We start from the raw sequence: 20799 nt of genomic DNA, 5'->3' as shown, positions 1-20799 counted from the left end.
GTTCATCTTGATATTGAATTCAGCCCAGCTGTCAGTGAGATGCAGATTAGGAGGAAGGGAAGAGAGTTTGAGTGCTTGTTTACTAGAAACAGAACAGCATGCAAAAGATATTCCTCATGGTGCAACATCATTAAGGGTTCAAGAACACAACAAGGTGTTAGAGCTGCTAAATTGAATCAAGGTGTAGGAAGGAAGGGAAGGATGAACATCTAAAAACAACCTGTTTTCCCCCCACACAACCCATGTCGAGAGAAGAATGCATTTTAAAAAAGATACAAACCTTACTGTTTAGAGGTTGATGAAAATACTAACCATGTTGGTACTGTTAAATACCTCATGTGTCTTTTCATCCAGGTCTATTATATTTGAAGTCATTTATGTGCTAGTGTACTCCTACATTTTGACAAAATTGTTCATTTCTGAATGTAAAGAAATGAACCTTTGTTGAGCAGAGCACTTAAAAACGAATCAAAAATCATAAAATGGTCACCATTTTGAATCAAGTCTCAAGGAAAATGTATGCAAATCTGCAGTCTGCACAGATATTTCCAAATATGGTATGGTAGTTTATTTATATAGCACAATTAAATACAATTTACATTGTCCAATGTGCTTTAGAATATTAATAAATATCATAAAAGACAGACAACAAAACAACAACAACAACAGTACAGGTGTACATTTAAATAGACTACTGCAAGGTAAGTGCTTCACCAGTTTAAAATAATGAGATAGAGTGTAATAATGCTGTATCATGTGTTAAATGCCTTATCCAATAAGAGTGTTTTTATCTTGGATTTAAAGACAGAAAATGAAGAGGCCATTCTAATAGAAGTGGGCAAGTCATTCCATAGTCTGGGGCCAAATACAGAAAAGGCACGGTCCCCCCTAGACTTTAGTTTTGACTTAGGGATAGATAGGAGTCTCTGATTTGATGACCGTAGTGATCTGGACAGATGATGCTCAGTCAATAGAGCAGACAAATATGGTGGAGCCAGACTATTCAAAGATTTATACACAAACATTAAAAGTTTATACTCCACTCTATAACGCACTGGCAACCAGTGTAAGGATCGTAAAATTGGCGTGATATGATTCTGTTTTTTTGCAGCCGTCAGAAGTCTAGCTGCCGCATTTTGTACTAATTGAAGACGAGACATTGCCGAGTGGCTAGTCCCAACATAAAGAGAGTTGCAATAATTTAGTCTAGAAAAAATAAAAGCATGTATTACTTTTTCAAAATTTTTAAAAGAGAGGAATGTTTTTACTTTTGATAGTAATCTTAACTGAAAGAAGCAAGATTTCACTACTGAATTTATTTGCAAATTTATTTATCTGAATTTATTTATCAAATTTCAAGGATTCATCAAATACTACACCCAAATTTCTCACCCATGGCTTCACATAAGACGACAAACCATCAAAAAGAACTTTAGGTGTGGTGGAATAGTCTGAGGGTCTAATTAAAATCATTTCTGTTTTGCTCTCATTAAAATGCAGAAAATTTGAGGACAACCAGGTCTGAATATGAATATAAATATGATGTTCCATCTCCATCTGAGGGCGTCTGTAGGCTTTTCAGGATCAGACAGGGAAAATGTTGTCATCATTTAATCGCCCTCATGTCATTCCAAACCTTTATGACCTTCTTTTTACTGTGGAACGGAACATAAATAATTTGAAGAATGTTGGTAATCAATTTTCACAAGATTTTTGGTAAACTTTGACTTCCAGAGTTTGGAAGAGAGAAAAAAACCCTCAAAATATATTTTTTTATGTTTCACAAAAGAAAGTCATACAGGTTTGGAGCTACATGTGGGTGAATACATCTTCACGAATATAAATTTCAAATTCAAAACTGTTCATCAAAGCAACTGAAACTTAATTAAAAAAGCTAAGAAAAGCTTAGGGCAATAACAAAACAGTATTCTGATCCTAATTATGTTAATATGCTAACCTAATATTTGTATGCAGCTTTTCCAACCGTGACTAAACAACTCGGTTTAACTGTCTGGAAAATTGATTCCTTTTACTGAGGAGACACTCATAAATTATCAATTTAGGATACACAAGACGTGCTGTGAATTCTCACTCATAATCAAACATTAACACACTGTGACGCATGACATGACATTTTTCTGTACGCACAGGTCACAATTGTAATATTCAAAGCTAAATCATACCACAAGTCTCATAATGCACAAGAACAGTTAGCAGGAATTCAATACTGACAGCTAGCTTAGCTCTTACCACTGGCCATTAAACACTGATGGGTTACATCCTGCTGGTAAAATCAAAAACAAGCTTGTCTTCTAAAGTAAAAGTGATTCCTCCTCATTTTAAATATGATTATAATGATGCAAAGGATACTAGATAGATAGATAGATAGATAGATAGATAGATAGATAGATAGATAGATAGATAGATAGATAGATAGATAGATAGATAGATAGATAGATAGATAGATAGATAGATAGATAGATAGATAGATAGATAGATAGATAGATAGATAGATAGATAGATAGATAGATAGATAGATAGATGCTTTACAGTATCAAGCACTAATGAATATCATCATGACAGCAAGGAAAATTATAAATAAACTGCTGGAGCAACTGTTTGTTCACTTAGCCTGGATGCCAGTCGAATTTAGCCCCGCCCACAACATTTGAGGATCGGAAGTTTGGTCTGGACTTCATCCGTTGAGAAGCAAGTATGCCCGAACCAAAGCTGTTCGGACCAATCAAGATGATCTACCGTAGCGTAATCATCCATGTCACCAAAGAGCGCTTGGGTTGAATTTGTTTACAACAAAGAATGGCTGCTGCTGGAGAGTTTAGATGTGTAGATTCAGCCATCGCGTCCGTTATAGAAGATCTAGACAGTGCATTCATTTTAAAAGAGGAACAGAGAACCGTGATCAAGGCATTTGTCGATCGGAAAGATGTTTTTGCCGTCCTTCCTACAGGATTCGGTATATCCAATTGAGTGCAGAGGCATTTTTTTCCCTGGTTCGGTTGAATCACGCCCCATAATCACAGACCGATGGAGCAGTATCAGACTCACATTCTGACTAGAATCTGTGCATGACGACGTCAGGCTATCTGTTCGCATTGTGGTTTTCAGAATTTCAGAGGAAAATGTGTTATAGGAAAAATCTAAGAAAAGTTATATTGTACTATTTTCTTTCATGAAATGTAGTTGTGACCAGGAAAATTTCTGGTAAAATCAAGCCGTGTGAATATATATATATATAATACACAATTTTTTTTTTACCTACACAGACAGAGAGAGTGCGGATGTTAGTTGTGACATTAAATGGATTAGCTGGGCTGATCCTGCGCTCACTGCTGATGGGACTGTTAAGAGAGAGGCTTCACTGAGATTAACACATCTGAACAGCAGCACACACACTCCTGCTGTCCGCCACACAATCAACAACAAGATGCATCTTAGACAGCCATTACTTAGGCTGTTCATTTACACTAATTAATACTGCACACACTCTCTGCTGATTAAGTGTCTGCCAGTACTGGAGTGGAGCCACTCCTGACAGCAAACTTCGAATCAGAGGATGGCAGGCGTGGAGGAGCTTAACATTTTCTGATGTCTTAAAACTTGTCAGTTTCAAATCCCTAAGAGGGGTCCCTTTTAAGGTTTTGGGGTGGTGTAACTAACTAGTAGGGAAAAGTTACAGATTAGACAGTAGGTCTTAATATATAGGCTGTTTCATTAATGTTAATCAAACAATTGTGAGGAATCTTTTTAAATATATACATATATTAAATTGAATAGACTGATATTTGGTTTTGACTTGTGCAATACATTTTCTCATACATATTCTCTCGTTACTTCATCTGACTCCATAAATGAAAAAGTTTTTAATGATATCTGTGCATCATTAAATATAAGCAAAAGTTTGACTATTTCTTTTAAATCTAAAATGTCAGTTAGAATAATTAAATGTAAGAATTTATTATATCAGGTAAATTTATTAAAGATAGCCAATACATGCTCTGGAATAAAGAGAAGACAAACGCGACATTAGGAAATACGTCGGAAACACTCCTTTGTATGCATGTTACCTCTAAACTCTTAAAACCGTATTACCTTTTGTTTTACTCATTTGGAAATGAGACATTTGTACCAGTCGCACTGAGACATTTCGAATGATATTAAACATGTATACCCAATGTATAATACTTCCAAAAAATGGATTTGGAACATTTTTTCTTTTTTGTGTTTAAATGAGTAATCAGTATTAATAGCGCAGCAATAATAACCACTGCACTGATTCGATCTTTCATTCTATATACGACCAGCCCAATCGAAAATGAAAAGACTGCGAGAAAAGTCTAGAGTTTGTCTGATATCCCTTCACTCCCATATGGCCTTTATATAATACAGCTGCTAAGAACTCAATCAATGAGGCTTTCGCCCACCACACGTTAGGCCACTCAATAAAGAAGCTGAACAGTCACAAAAGAGAAGTACTTTTTTTACTTTTTTCCAAAACTACTTCTTTTTTCATCCTCCTTCTCTCTCTTTCTTCACTCCCTCACTTTAATCTACACACAGGTTGGTCTCCCGTTTGCCATTCCAGCTTCACACTGCACTGGCAGCGGTGCCCGCACCGTGAATCGGTCCTATGCCAATTAAACCTGGCATTTATTCCATCTCTCCCTCTCACTGTCTTTCTATTTTTTTCATTTCTGAGACATTACAGAGGAAGACGGATCTACACACACCTCATCCAGTTTTCAGCCAAGACGGCGCTCCCACCAGCTTCGGTGTTACCGTTTCTTGAAATCTAGATAATGAGAGAGAATGGCTTTCACTGCTAATGACTTTCTGGCAGCTGATGTCTGTCACAGCCTTGGCAGAGCGGTTTAAGCTGGCTGAGAGGGAAGTGGAGCCCAGGGCTTCCTGTTAGGAGATACACGCCAGAGACACTGCGAGCACCTGCGTCTCTCGGCTGAGGGAAACAGGTTTTCATCTGTAGAGCTGGGGCTAGCATGGCTACTGAGTGGCTCTTGGTTATTTCTTTTAAACAGATTATTTAAATGTACAGCCGGAGCCTGGAGGCGATGACGTTTTTCATTATATAGAGCACACAGCACAGACTGGTTTCCTCTGAAGTGATGGTGAATTGTGACTGTAGCTAGTATGAAGAAATGAGACGAGTTGAGGCAGCTTTTCCTACTCACCACATTCCTTCACCTTCCGTTTTTGTTTGATTACTGTTTCTGTTTCTTAATCATCTGTGACACTCATACATCAATTCCCCCAGCGTGTCCAGTCAGTGTCAAAAGACATTAAGAACATAAGGGAAGCCTAAACTGCTGCTCAGAGAAATAAAGCCTAACATATACAGTGGGACGCAAATGCCTAAGAAAATGTGGTATTCAAAATCTATTTCAAACCTGAAATAGAAATTTTGAAAAATAAAGAAAGAAACATTATGGTTATGATGTACAGTAAGCATCACAGTTAGCACAAAAAAATATTAAGCAGCACAATTTCTTTCAACATTGGTAATAATATGTTTCTTGAGCATCAAATCAACTATTTCACAACATTCAGAGGTTTCTGATTGGTTGTTTGAGACCTTATAAGGCTCTTCCTGTTTTTTGAAATGTAGTGACTCCTGGACGAAGGCTTGTATGCCGAAATGCGTCGGAGTGTTTTTAGTGTTGATTATGACCAAGCCATAGAAATAAAGGCTTTTTAACTTTTCTAAAGAGAGTGTCTTGGATGTTCCAACATTACTGATCTTGTAAAAGCAGCCATGCAGTTGTTGTCACTCCTGAAACTTTTTTATTTAAAAATATTTAAAAATGGTAATGAATTACCTAAATGATTCTTTCATGGGAACAGAACACAACTCACTCCCGGAACTGCGGAGATTTACACCATAGCAATGTTTGGCATCAACTACTACAGCTGGGGTTAGGTGTCTTGGTCATGGACACCTCGACACTTGGTCAGGTGGAACCGAGGATTGAACCACCAACCATTCGGTTTGTAGACAACTCACATGAACCACTGAGCCACTGCCGCCCCTTTGTACAACATTGTGTACAAAACAATAGTCGCAAAATGGCAACAACTTAGTTTGTATAAAACAAAAGAGAGTGCGTCCATGATATGGATAACAGTTATAACTACATAAAATATTAATATTTTATTAGCTCACTAAACGCAAAACTTTCACGAAGAAAAAATGTTCCTAGCAATAGGGCTGCTGACTCTAGAAGCCCAGATGATCCTATGTTATCCGTTTTTACTTTTCAGCGGATTTTATCTGGGAATAACCGATTAACATACCACTGGATGGCACGATTGACCAATCAGAATCAAGGATTCCACAGAGCAGTGTAATAAAAACAAAACAACAATGTGTCTATGGAAGCATTTGAAGCAATATTCAATTTGACATGTAATATGCAAAATGACAATGCATTTCTGTATTTAAATTTACATTACATATGTGAAGCATTGGTGCAAAAAGAAAATTAAAAAAATCAATTATATAATTATTACATTTGCCATTTCATACATTATTTTTAAGAAGTAAATTGAATACATATTTTAATGCCTTATAAGTTGCAAAATGAAAATGAAAATGTATTATAGAAATGTAGCAATATTTGGTCTTATTTTCACTATAAAAGCAATTTATTATGGGCTCATAAAGGCTCTTTCCCTGCAATTTTCTTGTGCATACATATGAGAGACACAGCCCTGATGCACAATTAAATATGACAAGTTCGGTTTCATACACACTGCAGAAGTTTGTAATTGTGGTTGTCACTCGAGTTTTGGATGTGGAAACGGTCACTCCCATAAATTAGTGATCTGTGTGAACAGAACACGATAAAACACTAATGGTGAACTGGCAATCAAATTTAGCTGCAGTGTGTATGTTGCCTTAGTTAGCATATAACATAAAAATATAAATAAAAACATAAAAACAATATAACATAAAAACTCTTTCTGACCCTATTTTTTTAGATAATGTGAATCACTTCTTTCTGAACTGATTCACAAAACAGAATCTGACTTCACATAGCTACATATGATGAGAGAGAAGGATTTTCAAGGAAAGCAGCTTAGTGCTGTTAGTCTCACTCGGTTGTAGAGCTGTGTGCGAAATGCAATGTGACATAAAAACAGCAAAGTATTTTGTCACACTACTCCACTACTTGTTAAGAAGCAGCTTGTTACAGGGAAACCTACACAGTTTTGAAACAGCTGAGCTGTCATGCTAAAAAAATAAATGAAAATGCTATTTTTGTCATTACAAATGTATCCACAAAAGAAAATCCACAAAACCCCAGATGAAGAGTCAATGTCTTCTAAAGCAAGACGATTAGTGTGTGTGAGAAAAATACTAATATTTCAACTTTTTCAAACATGTACACATACCTACAGTTCAGAAAACACTGATTCATAAACTGGGGTCAACTGGATTATTGCCATGTTAACTTTGTGTGGTTTTTGAAGCGTCAACTGTGAGGGATCCATCATCCACCTTGTATTACGTCTCACAGAGATGGATTTTCTTTTTTTTCTGTATTTATTAAATGATTTATTATTGCACATTATTATTTAATGAATCTGCCCTTATAACTCTCCATCAAAATAACTTCTCCTCCCTCTTTCATCTCATCTCTTCTCTGACGATTTTTCTTTTGGTGAACCTGTCACTCACATGACATCACACAAATATCAAACCACAAGAATCCAACAATCCAATCAATTCATAATGGAAAAAAATTGTCCTAAGTTTTTTCTTGTTTAAGAAGACAGGGGAGAAATACACTAGGGAAGAAAACAATATCGCAACTTCCGTTTCATGACAACTTTAAGTTTTAGGGGTGTTCAATTCCAGGTTTTTTGGAGTTGATGATTACACACTTAATTAATTGTATTTTTTCCCCCCAACACGAAGCTTTAAAATCCCTGTGACTGTTCAAATCAGTCCAATTTAGTGATGACTTGGCCATCAATGTTGCCTAGCTGTTGCAGATACCTAATTTTACAGAAGGAAAAGCCACAGAAAATATCCTTGTTTGAATATTATGTCGCAGAATTAAATAAATGAGAAAGAAGGTATTATTTCATGAATTTATCTTATTATTGGTTAATTCTGGGGTGATGGCGCTAAATGCACATAATTTATTATTATTTAATACTGTCTTAAAAGGTGCTTGGAAAGGAGAGTTAAAGATACTAAATATGTATAAAACATACAATAATGTACACTTATTTTTTAAGTTTTTTAAAATTTATGCATTAATATAACAAATTAAAGTAATGCTGGCACATACAAAGTCACTATGACTGTTATCTATTTCTAAAGTAAGCTACATGTAAGATACATGCATTTATGCATATTAAATGTAAAACAAAGTTTCTGTGACAGCTCTCTGATGCGGTGTAATACACTCTAAAAAATGCTTGGTTGTTTTAACCCAATTTTGGGTCTAAAATGGGCAAACTCAAACATTGGGTAAAAAATGCAATTTACAAATTTAACCCAATGGCTGGGTTTGTCTATATTTGACCCAAAATTGGGTTAAAATAACCCTGCATTTTTAAGAGTGTATTATAGAACCTGATGTCAGACACAGCAACAGAGTCGACTATATACGATCTAGGAATCAACTCTTTTGGAGTCAACTCACCATCACTATTAAAGGGTTAGTTCACCCAAAAATGAAAATTCTGTCAGTATTTACTCACCCTCAAGTTGATCCAAACCTCTATATGTTTATTTGTTCTGCGAAGATATTTGGAAGAATTTTTTAATCAAACAGATCTCAATCACCATTGACTACCATAGTGGGAAAAAATACATACTATGATAGTCAATGGGGAATGAGATCATCATCTGTTTGATTAAAACATTCTTCCAAATATCTTCCATTGTGTTCAGCAGAACAAATAAACACATAGAGAGTTTGGAATAACATGAGGGTGAGTAAATACTGACCGAATTTTCATTTTTGGGTGAAATAACCATATAAGTCGTGCTATTTAGATACTCTACATCAATGATTGTAATGCACCAACACATGGCCACTCATTTAATCTGGGCCTTTGTTATACAAATCAAGGCAAAGTCAATCTCAGTAAATCTGTCAAAAGGATTTGTCTTTTGAAAGTTAATTGAGGTCTGAACACACCATCACTTTAGCACCATGTGAGATCTCACACTGAATGAGAGATGCTCAAAAAGAAACCTATTATCTATAGCCTCACATCCACTAAAATGAGTAATTCTCACTCAAGCTCAAAAAACATTATAAAGTGAAATAACAGAACAACAAATATAGTTGGGGGGGGGGGTGGCTCAAGCGCTTGTAGACAGGCAGCGAACGCTCACTTTTTTCAACAGGAGATACGAGTGATTGTTCACAAAGGAAAAAAGATATTTGATTTTCACCTTCCTGCCTGTGGTAATGGGAGTTATGCAAGTGAGTAGGGCCAGCCTACGCGCTAAATAAAAATACCATGGCCCGCTGAGCACTACACTGAGCTGACTTACAGAGATGCAGAGATGAGGTCAGTGAGTCAGCCGTCAATCCACAGCTGTCCTCAACTTCTCTCCTCTCTCTCTCTCTCTCTCTCTCTCTCACACACACACACACACACACTCAGGCCACCTCCTCCTCCTCTGTGCTATACGGCCTGCAGCTAACCGCACTTTGAGGGCTGTAAACACGGTGTAGCGTACTAGCGCTCTGCCCTGCATTGGATGATGACATTTACAAACCTGATAAAAAATGTATCTGAATATTATCTGAGGTCGACAGAATGGCGACCGGGTGCGATATCAGCAAAAGAGGTCACTTATTGACTGTGCCAGTATGCTAAGATAAAAAAAAATCACAGAGTGAAACAAAAACAGCGTAAGCTCAAATGTTCTCATGTTTATAATACACCGAATAATAAAACAATACCCACCCACATAATGAAACAACCAGCATATGATGCGTTTTAGATACATATTGTGGTGTTCTTAACTGGTTTTACACTTGACAGATTAAGCATGCTGGATGGCCAGCATTTTTGATAGTGGACAACATGGCTATGCTGGTCCATCAGCTAAACCAGTCCAAAAAATCACCAGAGACCAGCATAAAGCAGCTCAAACCAACATAAACCAGCAAGGAGCATGAATCCTGTCTCATCAGCATGCATCATCCTGGTCTTACACACAGGAAAATCAAGATAATGTACCTAGAAGAGTACAAATGCTTTGTCGCCCCAGCAATGTACCTCTGCACATCTTGTTTGTACCTCTAAACATTCATAACATACATTAGCTACAGCTGTTATGTTGTTGTTTTTTCAGCAGGGGTGTCTTAAAACCTTCAAAGCAACCTAAATAGCACGTTTGGGCATAATGGATGAGTTTGGTTTAGTAACCAGTGTATGCTATGTAGCGGAATCAACTTGAGGCTGGTGGGAGTAGTAATGCATTACAAGAAACCAAGAGATTACTTAGGTTTGTGACTGCAAAATAATAAGACGAAAAACAAACCAGTTATCTTTTAACACATTTTAACAAACCAGTCATCTATTCAACACTGGAGTCACAAGGTTGAGTTATGAGGGAGTGTGTGTGTGTGTTTGCCCCGTGACAGGCCTGTGTCTCCACTCTACCCATCCCATCTGTTTTAAGAAGCCTCTCCACTGACTGCTTGTGAATCTGCTGAAGAGTCTCTCCGTGCAGCTCACCGCCCCCTCTGGACCACGACCCCCCGCTATACCTGTCCTACACACAACCCTCCCCCCTCCACCCACACACACGTGACACACAAATGATAATGCAGAAGTCGGGGGAATAGTAAAATAATTTAAATAATACAGAAAAAAATGAGGAAATGGCTCATAAAAGCAGAAAGAAAGGGAGTCACGTTAAAAAAGCACCACAGATTGAAGAACAAAATAAATCCTCTAACCAGCAGTAGTGTAGTGTAGGGATGTGCAAAACCACTAATTTTCAAAATTGATTAGCTCACCTGATCATAATCATATGCATTTCTATAGGGGCCTTTACATGAGACACATTGGTGCATTAAAACCTATTTGACGGAACGCCACATAATGGATGGAAGGGTGTCAAGATGCATTAATAGGCTAAAGTTGTTTTTGACCTTCACTAGCAAAATCTCAAGTCAATCACATTTATTTATGTGGCGCTTTTAACAATACAGATTGTTTCAAAGCAGCTTTACAGTGATAACAGGGAAATAATGCAACCAAGTTGAGTGATGGTTCATTTTTGTTGTAAAAAGTTGGTGTCAATGCGGGCAGATCCATAATATAACATGCAAACCTTGAATCTGCTGTAAATCACAACTAAAATTCTGCCAAATGCAGAAAATGCAAAAGTTAAATATAATTAGAATTATATTAGAATTATTTTTCGATAAAATTAAAATAATATAAACGTAATTATTAAAACAAAAATTCAATCAATTAATTAAAATAATAAAAACTAGTCCATCCAACTAATCAACCAATTGCACATAAACACATACAATTAAAATACCTTGTTACATGAATACTGTAATCAGCACAATGGAATAAATCAAAGTATAATGAGAATGAGAAATATTGAGAATGAGAGCGATTTAAAGAGGGAAAGGGAATAATCATGCATGCAGTGTAACCTCCACAGACGCGGATGTGGCTCAGTCCTTTAACGGCTCTAATGACATCAGTATGACCCAGCAGCACTCGGCATACAGCGACAACAGCTGCTTTCAGTACAGCATGCATGTGTGCTCAGTCTACAGCCAGCGGTGAAGAGGCCCAAGTAAATCACTTCTTATGAATAGAGCTTTGCTCATCATCACTGATATTGTGTGTGCGTGTGTGTGTCTATATGCACACACAGTAATAGATTCCAGTTAAAACAGCAGTTATCTCCATTTCAACTGATCCAGGATCAGAGGACAGTCAACGACAGGCGCAAAGTCTGACGCTATGATTTATCTATAAATTCACTGCACATATGCTAAAAATCCTCTTCAGACTAAGGTTATATAGATATATATATATATATATATATATATATATATAGAGAGAGAGAGAGAGAGAGAAAGAGAGAGAGAGACAGAAACTTTAGTTCGCAGTATACAAATAAAATATTTCCATTTCTATTTGATTGCTGCTATGATGATAAATGAGAAGTGAAAGCTACAACTGAAACTACAATCACTTAAAATCGCCAAAGGGAAGTTAAATTGACTTTGATACACAACTTTTTTTGCAAGCTGACCCAAAAACAATTCTATGCAGCTGAATATAATCTCAAGAAGCAGTGATATTTGGGACAGTGTATTCACAAGAGTGACAGAAAGAGAGAGAGAGAGAGAGAGAGAGAGAGAGAGAGAGAGAGAGAGACTGAGAGAAAGCTTCAAAAGTAGTCATGTACTGTGAAGCTACTCATCTCCTGTTGCCTAGCAACTGCAGCAAGCAGTTAAATGGTCCTATGGGTTAAATTGGTTTGAGGAGAACTGCAGCATTATTACTGTAGCCTTCTTACAGGTCTTTACTTCACCAATCATCATCATCCGCATCATCTACACACCCTGTAGACTAACTGTCATTCAAACCAGATTATGTAGAATGTAACATATAATTATGCATAAATAGAGTACGATATGAATCAGTGTGACACTATGAATCAGTCATGCATTTCTTGTTCTGTCCGCATTTAGTAGAAGTATAAAAGGTTCATCATGGATTATCAGAAACCTGAAGCGTACAAAAATGTTCATGGTCTTTCTTCAGGTCTCTAAAACAGTTTGGGTCTCTGCTGAACTGACCAAGAGCATTCAGGTCAGATATAGAGATTGCATTTAATTATTTATTCTCAGAATTTATTTATGTTGGAGCTTAAGGAAAAGCGAGTCCTGAAAAAAGCAAGCAAATGTTACTCGCATTAGTGTTTAAGCTTGCGAAAGCCTTACATTTAATTCTCATTTAACTTCAATCATAATTTTCTCCTCCTTTCATTCCTAAACCTGACTGAATCAGTGGAAAGCTTATGCATATTTCCCCCGTGTCCTACAGCAGAAGGCACAATTCAATTGCTGGCCAGAGGGAATTCACTGCATTAACATTGATCAGGCTCATACAATAGCATCAATACCCAGTTGGGTCAATACTGAAAGAACTTGGTTCAACCAGGCAGCCTAAACAGGCATCTGACCCTCACGCATTTATATGCACTTCCAGGTAAAACATATTATATATACATATAATATTACGAATGAAATCATTGAGACAATAAAGTTGTCAACTTCAAATGTTTCCAAGAGAGACTGATCATTCTTTATCAGCTCTGTTTTTTTTTTTTTTGTTATTAATTACACAGAGTTGGTAAAGTTTCAAAAGTTTGGGGCCACAAAGATTTTATTTTATTTATTTATTTTTGAACTAAGTGCAAATAGCCGCCTTGTTGGCAGAGACTATTTACACGAACTCCTCCAACTGACGTCTGGTTGGGCTAGACAAAATTACGGAAGACGCTAGATTGACAACAGTAGCATCAATAGTATAGGAGTAAGCCGCGTGGCTGAAAGTTTTGATGCAAAACGACCCGAATTTGAACCGGCCTTTTGCTAAACTTGCTCTACTCCTATTCTTCACTTAGTGTAAATAGCATATGTTGCATTAAAAACATACCTTGCTGTCTTTTTTAGGTTTTTTCAAAGTCTCTCTGCTCACCAAAACTGCATTTATTTGATCAAAAATACAGTAAAATTATTGTGAAATATTGCAATTCTGTTGAAATATATTTACAATTTGTGATGCCGAACCTGAATTTTTTTCAGTGTCACATGACCCTTCAGACAAACATTTCTCATTATAAATGCTGAAAACCCTTCTAAATTATATACCAGAACTTTTGAGCGGTAATGTATCTTTTCAGCAAACAACTGAACTAAGGGAGACCCGGCCACATCACAGCAAAAATAAAACAAAAGCATGATGTTTTTCATAAAACTTACCATACCTAGAGAGTGTCATGTATTAGAATGATGGTCTGTATCTTTAAAATGTGAGTGTACTAATATGTATGCGGGGACCGGATATTGTGGGGGAGTTCACGTTAAACAGTAAAGAAGTAAAGATGCTGTTTTGGAAAGTTATCAAGCGTGACTGATTTAATTCGGAGTGCATGATGAGAGACATCTGATGATTACACAAGAAAGCAGATATATAACATTGGCGATGAGGATGGAGCACCGATTGCACGCGATGGAAAAGTCTGGTATTCCAACATGACATCATGACTTTTGCGTAAACATATACGCCACTTTCGAGTCAGGTGGCGTGTTATCTCCACGCATTTTGAGCTATCCGCGTGTATCCGCGTGTATGCGTATATGTCTACGCCATTAACGTCCGCGTCATTCCGCGTGTCTGAACACGCAGTCAAATCTCCAGTCATAAATGCCATTAACCCCAGTGACGGTTAAGTTTAGGGATGGGGTTGAGGTAAGTCATATCTTTTTTTTACCTAGGATGGTAAGGGAACAGTTATAAATGCCATTAACCCCAGTGACGGTTAAGTTTAGGGATGGGGTTGAGGTAAGTCATATCTTTTTTTTTACCTAGGATGGTAAGGGAACAGTCATAAATGCCTTTAACCCCAGTGACGGTTAAGTTTAGGGATGGGGTTGAGGTAAGTCATATCTTTTTTTTTACCTAGGATGGTAAGGGAACAGTCATAAATGCCTTTAACCCCAGTGACGGTTAAGTTTAGGGATGGGGTTGAGGTAAGTCATATCTTTTTTTTTACCTAGGATGGTAGGGGAACAGTTATAAATGCCATTAACTCCAGTGACGGTTAGGTTTAGGGACGGGGTTGAGGTAAGTCATATATTTATATAACGTTAAGTCAACGGCGTTCATAAACACGCTGAAAGGCGATTATGCGTCTTGATAGCACGCCAAAAATGGAAATACGAATTGGCGTGTCATACACACGCTACTTCATGAGATCAGTCTGGGTATTCCTACGTTTGAGTGCTACAAAGATCCTGCAACTCTTGGTTCAAGAACAAGGTGGCTGACGTCGTTTGAACATTATGCAAACGGTAAGGGACTTATAAGATGTTGCAGTTTGCCAGCGGCGCAGCACTTCTTTTGCATCACGCTGGACCTGATGTTCAAGATATATTCTCCACTCTGGCAGATATGGGAGGTGCTGCCAATTATGACGCGGGCGTTGCAGCCTTGAATGCATACTTTGTGCCACGAGTGAATACTGCGTATGCAAGACAGTCTTTTTATAAACTTTCCCAAAACCCAAGTGAAACGATTCAACAGTTCACAACACGTCTCAGACAGGCAGCAAAAGACTGTGCATTTGCGGATGACATGACTAATCAAATCCGGGATGCCATCGTAGGCAAATGCTTATCAATGTATGTGCTTTGTAAAACTTCAGGAGGAAGGACCTAATCTCACGCTCGATCGCGCGTTGGAGGTTGCTGCCCTCTGTGAACGGAGCTGAATGCAGTAAGTTAAACAGTAGGTATTATGAGTATGATATACTGACCTCAACCACAGCAACAGAATTGATTAACAGCCAGAGGATATATTCAGAGGATATATATGGACTTCCTGTCACACTAAAATCAGATAATGGACCTCAATTCAAATCAGATGAATTCAAGAGATTCTGTGAAGAAAATGTGATCAACAACGCCTAAATGGGCTCAAGCAAAAGGGGAAGTCGAGCACCAGAATGCCTCCATCCTGAAACCAATCCGCATTGCACAGTCGGAAGGACTTGACTGGCAAAAGGAACTCAGGAAGTATGTTACAGTGTACAGAGGAATTACACCACCATAACACCACAGGCAAAGGCCCCGCTGAACTTCTGTTTAAAAGAAAAATGAGAGGCAAGTTACCTGAACTCATATCAGTAGACAAAGATCTCGAAGTTCACGACCATGATGCTGAGAAAAAAGGAAAATATAAACTGTATGCAGATGAACATCGCAAAGCAGATTTCTCAAATGTAGCTGTCGGAGATCGGGTTCTGATCAGCCAGGACAAGACGGACAAGTTTACCACACCTTTTAACGCAACACCTCACACAGTGGTCAGCAAAGCTAGGAACAAAATAACTGTAGAGTCACCCACCGGAGCCCAGTACAGTCACAACACCACATTTGTGAAGAAATGTGTAGAGAGTGAGAACGGGAATGCTGACTGTTCCACATATTCAGATCAACAGACATTGTCAGAGGAATCGGAGAGACTCGTGCCCATGGTTGAGTGTCACCAATACATTATTACATACGTCAAGAAAAAAAATTACCTAAGAAATTTGCTGACTTTGTTGTTGGCTGAATTTATGAATGCAGGTTAACTGCAGACAATGTTGTTAACATGTTCATGGTTGGTATTATAACTGAGTTTAAAACAAGTTGAAGAATGTGAAAATCATCAGTTAGATGTTGTTTGTTCGGCAATACTGAGACAACAGTCAAGCGTTAAAGGTATCCAACTTTGGAGGGGATGTCATGTGTTAGAATGATGATCTATATCTTTAAGATGTGAGTGTACAAGGGGTCTAACGATACACGTATTTGTATTGAACAGTTCGGTACGAGGCTTTCGGTTCGGTTTTCGGTACCCATTTTTGAAACGAACGGCTGGACCATTTTTTCCTGCCGACCAAAATTTCGTTATTTCAAATGTAGGTGCGTCGCACATGGCAAGTGCGCTCATAATGTAAGAGATGCTGGCGTGACCACAACATTTCCCAACATCAAATGACAAATGTAATGCAAGTGGAACGAAACTGAGCTACTCGTTGTTGTGTGGTTGATGGACCGTTGTGTATCGTATCGAACCGAACCGTGAATTTTGTGAACCGTTACACCCCTAGAGTGTATGTGGGGACCGGATGAAGTGGGGGAGTTCACGTTAAACAGTAAAGTACTGTAGTAAAGACGCTGCTTTGGAAAGTTATCAAGCGTGTGACTGATTTAATTCGGCAGAGTGCATGAGAGACATCTGATTACACAAGAAAGCAGATAAATAACAGAGAGAGCTAACTATTACATTTCAATTCATCTCACTTGTTTGTTTTTAATCTGTCTTGTTGCTGTCATTTGTGAAAGCTTCTGTCATCAAGGCAAATTCTTCATATGTATGAACATTCTTAGCAATAACGATTTTGATTCTCAGCTGCCGCTAACCGGACCATGCTAAACACTTGTGAAGTGACCTGAATCACTCCCCTCAGGTACTCTATCAGGTACTCAGGCAGCTATACCTTTATTTTGTGTAGTATTCATGAAATCCAATACATGCTGGTTCTGTCAGGTAAAGTAGGCTAATCGTATACCTCACGGATTTTTTATATATATTTTTAAACATTCAACCAGTCTTCAGTCTTTGTCAGCTCAGGTAAGGCCAGCTGTGCTTAGAAACAGCCCCTGTGTGCTAACATACTTGCATTTCAATTAAAAGTGTGACTGATAGCCTGGGGAAGCTTTTAACCTAGCTGGCACCCACTCTGAGATTGCCCACTTTTAATATACGACTGACAGTGATCCCAGTGGTGAACCTGACTTTACTTTAACACACACCTGCAGATTCACTCCTCAAACTGCCCTTCTGACTTCACCCAGTGCCACTCACTTGCACAAATTCAGTCTCCATTCACAGCTGTACTGTCTGTGAACATTTCAGTCTGGTCTGAAGTAAAAAATGATCTTAAAGAGACACTTCACCCAAAATCTAAAAAGCCCAAGCTCTCATATTTCAAGCTCTCATATCTTATTCATATTTCACCTCATGTCTTCTCCACCTTCGAGTGCGCTGCACTTCTGACTGTACTGTATCGTTTATTGGCAGATGTTAGAGATTCTTAATTGATTGGTCCATATTGGATTTTTAATGGTTCATGCTAATTTCCTTTAATTTTACATTTAAATGGCCTCTGCCATAATCTAACGCTCACTTAAAATGTATCTTTAAAAACACAAAGAATGTATAATCATGTTTAATCATTGGCAAATCTCAAAATGAATATTGATTTTTCCTAATGAACCTTAAAATTGTTGGGATGACTAAACTCACCGTTAGCATTTACTGTATAACGATTTATTTATTTTTATTTGGACGAAATACTATAGACATTTATTACCAGCCATGGCATGACATTTTATCAACATATAAAAGTCTGTTCATCTGTAAAAAAAAAATATTTTCAAGATTTGTTATCCCAACATTTTTTCTTTTGTCAAATCAACTTAAATAATATATTTAGTTCAGATAACCTATTATTTTGAGTTTCTGTAGATTAAATCAATCTCCTTCATTGTATTAACTCACTTTTTCCAGTTCAATCGACTTAAAATTTTAAGGCAACCAGGTTACTTAATTTTTCAAGTTAAACCAACAATATTTTTTTACAGTGTATAAGCTAAAGGTATTGTTATAGTTATAAATAAATCTCCAGATTTTTGAGATTATCGGCATCACGTTGTAACTGCAACAAATCGAACGGCTACTATAGCACGCATTTTCTATTTTCATTTATTTCAGTATTTGTTCTAGGAATTTTATTGAAATCCAGTAATACTGTGCAAATCCAGACCAATTTTTGGCTTGGCCCCTTTTTTTTTCACTACTTAGCATGTGGAAGTTGTCAGCGAGGTTGATATGTGGACAGCGCAGCTCAAAGCCGTTTCTCTGGAGAAAGGACTGCACTCTTGTGTTCTCTGACAGCACTCTCAACTGTGGTCTCTGAAACATTGTCAGTCATCATGATAATGCTGAGACTCAAACAGAGAGATACAAAAAAGAATTAGACATGTTGATAGATTTGTGACAGAATCCCACACTTAAAGCACAGTTAAGTGGAGGCCTGGGTTGGTGATGTCTCTAACATGGCAGATAAGTGTTGGCATCTCAGGTTTACATATCCCCTTGAATCTCCCTTCAGTTCTCACAGATGTGGGCGTCCACGCTGGAAAAAGCAGACAGTGTTCACACAAAAACAGATGATGAACCAAAGTAGTACCAACACTGCTCATACTACGAAGCTCATATCCATATCAAGCACAGTGAGTTTCCTCTGCCCATTTAGACAACTTTCAGTCAGATTCACCATGACATAAAACACCCTCAAAATAGGGATAAATACTGAACTAATTATTGCTATAGATGTTCTTATTCTATAGGTGCTACGAAGATGAACTGACAACAAGAGAAACAAAGTGTCTATCTAACTGCGGCTCAAGTCTGGACTGCCTCACTGAAGTGAGTTCTCTCTCACGGCCCATTTAAAAGTAAGACCAAATAAAGAGAAGACGGTCCCAGGAGGACCTCCAGCCAGCCAGTTTCAGATGCTTAGCTGGTGGCTGCCTTTCCTGTCCTCTTAACCCTCTTTCCAACTTCAGATGCACATGCAGCACAGGCTGCAATCAAACAAAGAGCACCTGACCAGCCAGCTCATGAGTTGAAGTTCAAAACTCTTCCAAAAAACCCTCACATTAAGTCTTGAGTCCTTTCAAGGCCATCGAAACTGAAAACTGACAATGACATAAATATTGAAAGGGCTGAAGTTGGTTTAATTTAGCAAAGAGACCGAACGAGATCCAGCAGAAGGGAATATTGAGCCTCATGCATCTTGTCCGCTGGGACATTGGAGCCACAAAGGTCAGACATGTTTGTTCTAAACAAAAGGATCTTGTTCTGCAGTAAACAACCTTGCAGTGTCAATAGAGCAGGAACCCTCCCTCAAGTAGCCTGGAAAACACCAGCATGATCTAATCTGGCTGAAAGCACCGGGAGAGGCTAACCGCATTCAGGACTAAATTGAGTTTCAACTCCACTTGCTTAATATGGAGGCACTTTTACAGGCAGTTGAGCGTCCTTATTGCATTATTACACGCATTCTCTTCCTGCAACGAGGCTCTCAGCAGACCTTTTTATTAGGTCCCGAAAGGCGAGCGGATGGCCCTTGTTGGGCTCTTCTATCCATGCGTAATTGGCTCTCAGCATTCATTAGCTGGTTGAAACATCAGCAATCAGCCAATGACTGCTCAGATTTAACTTCTAACGCAAATGGATTCCGATCAAAATTGGATCGTAGCGATAAAGGGACTTTTGGGGAATCATTTTTTATTTCTATTTGAAGTGATTAAAGAACAGACTGTTGTAGTGGTAGACCCTATACAATACAGCTATAAAATGCACACAGCTTTACTCCTCCCTATTGGAACGCAGCAGTGCCTTATGTCACCATTGATCATTTATATTTTTCCTCTTGAAATGAGGCTACTGTCTGGAACATGCCATTCCAAATCTGCAAAAATGGAGCAAACACATGAATTATTCTTGCAAGAACAGGGTGATGACGTATATGAACTAATGGCGTGTTCTCTGATTGAGGTTCTTCTATGCATTTCATATACTACTGATCTCACCGAACGCCCACACATCCCCCAGCCCCCCTTTTTAAGCACTGCTTCATGGAACACTTATGCTATTTATAGAGGCTTTAAACGGCCCACACCTTCAGATGTGGAAATGTTCTGATTTGGCACAGAACAGAGCGAGGTGTGAGACACCCCCTGCATCACAAATATATAAATGCAATCACAGTCTGCTTCGGTTTTCAAAGGGCATAATAGGCAGAAGGTGAGTGGTTAGCGACGTTCAAGTGAAATCAGGTTGGTTTCAAAAGGTGTGCAAATAATGAAATTTACCAGTAAGAGACTTTCTGATTGGTCAATCTCC

General features: G+C 38.0%; 1 protein-coding gene and 1 long non-coding RNA gene across 4 annotated transcripts in view; one reads left to right on the top strand and one right to left on the bottom strand.

Moving 5' to 3' along the window:
* prkcbb (protein kinase C, beta b) overlaps nt 1–20799 on the bottom strand; it is a 127724-nt gene that overhangs the window by 101906 nt on the left and 5019 nt on the right. The gene's annotated exons all lie outside the window — the stretch shown is intronic.
* LOC148982031 (uncharacterized) lies at nt 14305–14733 on the top strand. The gene is made up of 2 exons (XR_016155134.1): nt 14305–14526; nt 14620–14733. It is a non-coding gene; the product is annotated as an uncharacterized LOC148982031 (long non-coding RNA).

Source organism: Pimephales promelas, chromosome 3 (genome assembly GCF_988280905.1).
Source record: "Pimephales promelas chromosome 3, fPimPro1.hap1.1, whole genome shotgun sequence".
In the NCBI taxonomy this organism is placed as follows: domain Eukaryota; kingdom Metazoa; phylum Chordata; class Actinopteri; order Cypriniformes; family Leuciscidae; genus Pimephales; species Pimephales promelas.
Note: the sequence above shows the minus strand (reverse complement) of the source record. Positions and strands in the feature narration are given on the sequence as shown.